Below are 7,508 nucleotides of genomic sequence, written 5' to 3'. Positions count from 1 at the left end.
TCTCTCTCTCTCTCTCTCTCTCTCTCTCTCTCTCTCTCTCTCTCTCTGTGTGTGTGTGTGTTTGTCTCTGTATCTCTCTGCGTCTCTCTGTCTCTATCTCTGTATGTGTCTGTTTCTCTGTGTCTCTGTCTCTGTCTCTCAAGCTCCAAGCCCCCAGCCAAAGACAGAGACAGCGCTCTAACAAAACACCTCAGTGTTGAATATATTTCTCTTCTCTCGGGATCCTCAATTTCCTCCTCCCTGCTGCATTTCCAATAAGTACACCCAGCTAATGCTGTTTATAAAGACAAAGTAAATGTTTAAACCAAAGAAAGGTAAACAGACTTTCCCAGAGACCAGAGGAAAGGTTTCAGGCTTTCACTAGGGAGCCTGGGGGGAGAAAGGAGATAAAAGAATTTCGGCCTGAAGGTATCTGCTCCTCTGTCTTCTCAGGAATCCTCCCTATGTCTGGTTTTCCAGTCTGGCCTAGAAGCTCCGGGCCCTGCTTGAACAGACCTAAAAGTCAGCTGTCATTTCTCCTCCCTCCGGCTTCAGGCTGGGGCACTGCTGTACTCTTTCAGAACAAGCACGTACCCTTACCCAAAGACTCTCGGAAGCCTCCCCAGTTCTCCCTCAGGGCCTGGATAGGAGAGGAGAGCAGACAACACCCTGGCAGGAGGTGAGAGGGCAGGGCTATGCTGGCAAGCTAGCATCCTTTAATCTTTAGCTTCTTTTCAGTGACTCTTCCTGGTACATACCAGGGCTGGTAATGACAATCCAGCACATTTTCCAAGTCTGCTTCTTTTCAAGGCTATGCCATAAAACTGTGGTAATGGCAATTTGCCCAATAATCAACAAAACAGTTCTGGGATCCAGGATTTTCAATTTTTTAAAAAACTAAAATTTCTCCTGCTGTTCAGATAGGAAGATGTACAGAGACACCGAGACAATTTATACTTTGGGGGCAAATTTATTGTCTTTGTTGAATGCTAAGCTTGTTTCCTGATCTTTTCATATGCAAACTAGGTACTCAAAGCCTTTTGCTGTTCAGTTTTTTTCTTCCAGACTTGACCTTAATTTGGGGTTTTCTTGGCAAGGATACTGGAGTGGTTTGCCAGATCATTTTACAAATGAGGAAACTGAGGAAGACAGGATGAAGTGACTCATCTAGGGTCACACAACTGGTAAGTGTCTGAGACCAGATTTGAACTCGGAAGATCAATGTCCTGGACTCCAGGCCTGGCGCTCTATGCACTATGCCAGCAGCCTCTAGCTACCTTGCAAGCAGTGAGAGTTCCTCTTATATGGAAAATGACCTCCTAGGGCCTCCTTAAGAATTCAAAACTTTGAGTGGGCTCAGTAGTAGGCTACAGCTGAGGTAATCCAGATAGCTGGAGGCTGTTAGGTGACTAGAGAATGTTGTTCGGGACTCGGAATGCTGAGGTACTGAGGTGTAGTCCTACCTCAGAGGCTAAGTAGTGGAGGAAACGACAAGTTGAAAAAATCAACAAGCACCTCCTATGGGCTAGATGCTCTAAGCTAAACTGGGAATACAAAGAAATGTACAAACAGTCCCTGCCCTCATGGAGCTTATAGTCTCGTGCAAACACTACTGTACAAACAAGATATATAGCAAATGAATAGAGAAGGCACTCAAAGGGGTCAGGTTCCTTCAAGCTCTAAATCTAGCGCCCTTCTTCGCAGAGGTAACTATGGGTATGAAACATGGATGGGGCAGCTAGGTAGCATAGTGAGTAGAGCACCTGCCCTGGAGTCAGGAGGACCTGAGTTCAAATTCAGCCTCAGACACTTATTAGCTGTATGACCCTGGGCAAGTCACTTAACCTCAATTGCCTCCTCCCTCAAAAAAAAAAAAAAAGAAACATGGTATCTACAAGTCAGCTACACATGTGTTCCCAATGGCCACCTATCCTTATACTTCAGAGTTTTGTAACTCTCCATTTCAAAGATTATGTAATAGCATATATTCGAGTTATCTCTGCTGGTAGCTTTATCCATCAGATTGTAAACTTCATAAGGACAGGAACCCTATCTTATCTAAATTCTGCATCTCTCTCAATATTCAACAGTGTTCTGTATACAGTATTTTAATTCAATGAGCAAGCAACAAGCATTTATCAGGTTGCTAATATTTGGCAGGCATTGCATTAGGTACTAGGGAGATAAAGTCTAAAAATCAAATAGTTCCTGCCCTCCAGAAGCTTACATTCTGTCAATGAATGTTTATTAAGCGTCTGGAGAAGGAAATGAAATCTTTACCGAGAAAAACCCAAACGGGGTCCTGAAGAGTCAGTTCAGACTGAACAACACATAGTGCCTGCAGCATAGTAAGCACTAGCTATTGTTGTTATTGTTACTACGTGTCAGGCTTTGTGCTAAGAGCTAAGGATACAAAAGCAAAAGACAATCCTTGCCCCTCAAGAACCTCCCAGTCTAATGAATGAGAAAACATGCAAACAAGTATGTGTAAATAAGTTACATACAGGATTAACTGGCTATTTTGGTAGCAGCTGGGAGAATCAAGAAAGGTTTTGTTGTAAAAGGTGATGTTCAAGCTGAGTCTGGAAGGAAACAAGGGATTGTAAAACATGGAAGTGAGAACATTTCTTGAATGGATAGATGGATATAGACATGGATAAAATAAAAAATAAGTTATGTTAAAATTCTGGACCTCCAAGCAAAATTTTGTCTGCTTACCTTCTGCCACTCCTTCAGTAGTAGGTTGGGAAGTGGTGAACACCTATGCAAAAAGTAATTACCTTTGAATGAATCTTCTAGTTGCCAGAAGCTGGTTTGGTAACTCTCCCCAATTAATAAACTCCTTGAAGGCAGGAACCATCTTTTCTTCTTGGTTTTATGTGCCCAGCATTGTGCAATACCTGGGTAAGCACCTAATAATGACTTATTGAATGAATGGATGAACCTTAGGGATACTGAAACTTAGAGAACATGGATTTGTTCCAGGGGCATCCAAGGAATTCATTCTAGAGCAGGATTTATTAAACTTTTTGTGTGTCACGGATCCCTTTGGTATTCTGGTGAAGCCTATGGACCTTTCTCAAAATGACCTTTTAAAATGAAATCAAAAGAAAAAATTCAAAAGAAATAAAGAAGTGCTTAGGCACAGTGCTTGGCACATAGTATGCACACTTAATATATTCTTGTTCCCTTCTCCCTATTAAACACATAAAATAAAATGCATAGTTTTGCAAGGGAAATTAATTATATTACAAATCAGTTATCAAAATGTTTTTTTAAAAAAAAGTTCATGCATGCAAGCTTAAGACTCCTTAGAGTTCTCAGTTTGATTCATTGAACATTTCTGAAGTGCTTATGATATGAAAGGTACTGTGTCGGGCCCTAGGGGAGTGTCTGTGTTGGGGTTCAGAACTGACTGTCACTGACCTCCGGTTCTACTTATTTCAGCATTGGACCAAGGGCAAGCTGCATCCCTTTTGTCTCCCTTAGTGGCCCCAGTAGAGATAGCAGTACTAATCTGTCTCACAAAGGGGTGCTGAAAAGATCAATTAGTGTTAGCAAAGTGCTTTGAAAATGTAACATGCTAAATATTAATGGGTCTCTCTTACTGTCGGGAAATGTTCAACATGCAACTTGAACTTTGGTCAGGGCAAGACTACAGGTGGAGAGAGCAGTTCTGAGCATTTGGATTGCTAAATCCTGTGTCGATTTTGAATTTGGTGCTGATAAAAGAGAAATTAAGCCTATAATGCACTTAGGTGACTGCATCGTTTTACTGGAGGGAAACTGCTGAGGGAAGTGTTGAAAAAAACATCACTTCTCTAATAGGCAAAAATCCTGGATGCCCGGCAGACAGACACATGCCCCCAGTGTGGTGCTACTCTACGTTACCTACGTAGCTATGGAAGATAGCCCTTGATGAGAACCCATAGGTTAGCTGAATTCCTTCCTGGTTTTCTACCCATGGGAAGAGTGATAAAGAAAAACTCCACTTCTCTATATCCCTTCTTTATCCAAAGTTCTTCCTCCATAATCCTAAATGCCATCAGCAAGAAGAGAGACTCTTTTTTACCCCAGCATACTCCAGAGTATCAGTCAGACATAAAAGACGGAAGAGAATCACATGGTAGGTAGAGGTTGAGTGTAAGTCTGGGGAGCCTGGGAAAGAGATAGATAGATAGATAGGCCGGTCGCATTACTTTACCCCTATGGGTCTAGTTTGTCATCTGAAAAATGAGATTAGATTAGATGACCTCTTAGAAAGAAAGAGCCTTGTATATACCAAAATATTCATGGCAGCACTTTTTTTTTTTTATTAAGCAATCAGGGTTAAGTAACTTGCTCAAGGTTACAGGGCCAGTTATTTCTGGGTGTGGTGCTGAGTGTCTGAGCCCAGGATTCGATCTCCAGGTCGTTCCTGACACTGGAGCTGGTGCTCTTACTCGCTGTGCTACCTGGCCGCCCCTTCATGGCAGCACTTTTTGTAGCAGCAAAGTCTCCACTGATTGAGGAATGGGTTGGAAAGAGCAATAAGTTTTGGAGTCAAAGGAAATGGGTTGAAATCTCATCTCTAATATTACTACCTTGACCTTAGGCAAGGTATTCACCTCTCTGGGTTTCCATTTCCTTACCTGTCAAATAAGGGGGTTGGGCTTTAGAGGTCAGATGACCTCTTTAGAGAAGACCTCTAAATCATGTATGACCCTATAAATCGTAGTATATGAATATTAAATAACATTATTCCCTTTCTCAGCAGGCTATACTACCGACTCCTTCAGAAAACTCTTCATCCTGGAAGATCACTTCACCTCTGGAATTTATATCTCAGAAGATTAGCTAGCTACTCCCAGGTCCTTTATTTAAGGAGAGTATCCAGACCAGTCATACCTTCCTTCCTCTATCATGCCCCCAAACAGGGTGCCTTCCTTCCCAGTTCCCCCCACTTTCTAGTTATATCTTATCTTCCTTCATTAGAATGTAAGCTCCTTGAGGTCAGGGACTGTGTTTCCTTTTACTTATATTTGTATTCCCAGCACTTAGCACAGTGCCTGGCACATAATAAATACTTGCAGACTAATTAGCCAAAGAAAAGATGGAATATAATGAGTACAGAATAGCATTGGAAGACTTATATGAACTGATGCAAAGTGAAGTAAGCAGAACCAGGAAATCAATATAGACAATGAATGCAATGGAATGTTGTGAAATCATATAATGACCAAGCTTAGCCCTAAAGAAGAGATATGGGAATACACCTCTTCTGGCAGAAGTGGGGAACTATGGGTATAGAACATTACATTTAATGGCAGACTTTTAAAACATATATATATATATGTTTTGCTGAACTTATTTCCCCCCTTTTTAAATGTTTTGTTGTGGGAGGGGGAGAATGGAAGGTTGCATTGGAATAAAAACAAACTTTATCAATAAAAATATATTTAAAAACACACCAAAAAATTATAATCTCCAAGAGAACTCCTGGCTTTGGCATTCTATAACTCTCTGTGTTCTACATATTAGGGAGAATTGAGAAACTTGGCACAGACAGTGTGACCTATATGTGGCGTGTATGTGTATATTAATATTAAATATGCATGGTACAAAGAGAAGGAGTCTCAGAAAATCAGAGAACCCTGATCTTAGTGCTGCCACTTAGTAGGCCTGTCATCTTGGGCAAATCACTTAATTTCTTTGAGTCTCAGTTTCCCTCTTGGAAATAAGAATAATACTCCTTCCAGCAACTACCTCACAGGGTTATTATTAGACAAGTGCTTTGTAAATTGTAAAACATATGAGATTTTATTACTCAGGCTACACATCTCCATTAATAATAATAATAGCTGACATTTATATAGTACTTTAAGATTTGAAAAGCACTTTACCTACATTATCTTATTTGGTCAGCCATTTGAGATAAGTGCTACTGAGTATGTACAGTACTCTTCACAGAGTAGGTAGTAGGTGCATAATAAATGTTGTTTGCTAACTAAAACAGAAGGAGAGCTAGGTCTCTCCTATTTTCTGAATTCCTTCATTGTAACTGAATACAGCTCATGGTAACTCTGAAACATAGCTGTAACTAGCAATTTTGGTGCCTGGGGCAAGTAGTAGAAACTGAGAGAAGGCCCAAAGACACTACAAGCAACCTGCAGAGGAGGCTGCTGCCAGATTAGGGTGAGCAGGATGGAGCCAAGTTGAAGTAGAGTTCACCTGGTATGTTACACCAGAGAAAAAGACTTGGAGTCAGGAAGACTGAAGTTCAAATCCAGTCTCAGACCCTTGTGTGACCCTGGACAAGTCACTTAAGCTCTGCATCTGCAAAATGGGTATAATAATAGTACTCACCTCCCAGGTTTGTCTTGAGAATAAAATTATATCATATTTGTAAGGCATTATACAAACTTTGAAGTGCTATATAAATGCTATTTAAGAAAACATCTATTAGCTTCCTATTTTCATTAATTATTCTTGATAATTGGTGCTAATCTCAATTGTTTCTATGTAATTGTAGCAATGAAAGTGCTTATGAAAAGTTGATGCCATAAATTTTAACTTCTAAAATCTTCTTACATTTTCACATTCTATATATTTTACAGCTCTGAGGGAAACCTCTGGTCACCCTGCCCTAGTTAAGTCTATGTTCTCATGTTGTGCCTAATCAGTACTTTTATTATAGATTATTATATACCACTGAGTCATATATGCCTTTCAGTGGCACATACATTAACATCAGGTGATCCCTCAACAAATTATGAGTATATGTTTCTAGCTATTTGTGGAGGCAAGAGACAACAAAACTACAGACTTCAGTATGGTTCCTGCTGTGTGATTCCATGACGTATGAATCACAGGATCTAAACATGATGAGTCTTCCCTGCCAAGAGTTTCCTTTTCAGAGTAATCAGCTCCTCACTATTAAAGTCCCACACTTACAGCTTCCAGTCCCCCCACCCATGTTTTCAGTATATACCGAAAAGTAAGGGATCCTGGCCCATGGCTGAGAAGGGAGACAAATGCCTGGAGTATTTGAACTTTTTGAGAAGGTCAAAAAAGAAACCCTTATTTGCAAACCTCTTGGCGATCAGCTTTTCTCCTAAGTTGACAGTGTGCTGGTCATAAGCTCCCAATGTCCCCTGTAGCTCTGGCCTCAGGGAATTCATCATCTCAGGGAGGACAGTAGCCCTGGCCATATATAACTAAAGTACCAGGAGCCAATTCCCTGGGCTTCATTCTGCCTCTCTGTTCTTCACATTAAAGGGGCCCTGGCTGACTATTTTTCATGATTTTTCTGCAGCGTTGTCTTTCTTCCCAAGTCTTTAACTTTCTCATTGCACAGAAGAATAACAGAAGAGTGTCAGGATGACCAAAGGCCAGAAGGAGATGAAAATCTCAAAAAGATAGTGAGGGAAAGATCTATCTATCTGTCTATCTATCTATTACCTACCTACCTATCTATCTCTCAGTCTCTCCCTCCTCATTCTCTCCTCTCTCTCTCTCTCTCTCTCTCTCTCTCTCTCTCTCTCTCTCTC

General features: G+C 40.8%; 1 long non-coding RNA gene across 2 annotated transcripts in view; it reads left to right on the top strand.

The window, feature by feature from the left end:
* The window catches only part of LOC138145534 (uncharacterized), a 14,610-nt gene extending 9,168 nt beyond the window's left edge, over nucleotides 1–5,442 (top strand). Inside the window, exons 2-4 of one of the 2 annotated variants that reach the window (XR_011164244.1) lie at nucleotides 433–658; nucleotides 1,031–1,163; nucleotides 4,733–5,442. This is a non-coding gene — a long non-coding RNA (uncharacterized lncRNA). The remainder of the gene's footprint in view (nucleotides 1–432; nucleotides 659–1,030; nucleotides 1,164–4,732) is intronic. The other variant, XR_011164243.1, reaches the window with a different exon arrangement.
* The last annotated feature ends 2,066 nt before the right edge of the window (nucleotides 5,443–7,508 follow it).

The sequence above is a fragment of the Petaurus breviceps genome, unplaced genomic scaffold (genome assembly GCF_028583685.1).
Source record: "Petaurus breviceps papuanus isolate PSGF00001 unplaced genomic scaffold, PetGlider_PUasm1.0 90740, whole genome shotgun sequence".
Lineage (NCBI taxonomy): Eukaryota > Metazoa > Chordata > Mammalia > Diprotodontia > Petauridae > Petaurus > Petaurus breviceps.
Note: the sequence above shows the minus strand (reverse complement) of the source record. Positions and strands in the feature narration are given on the sequence as shown.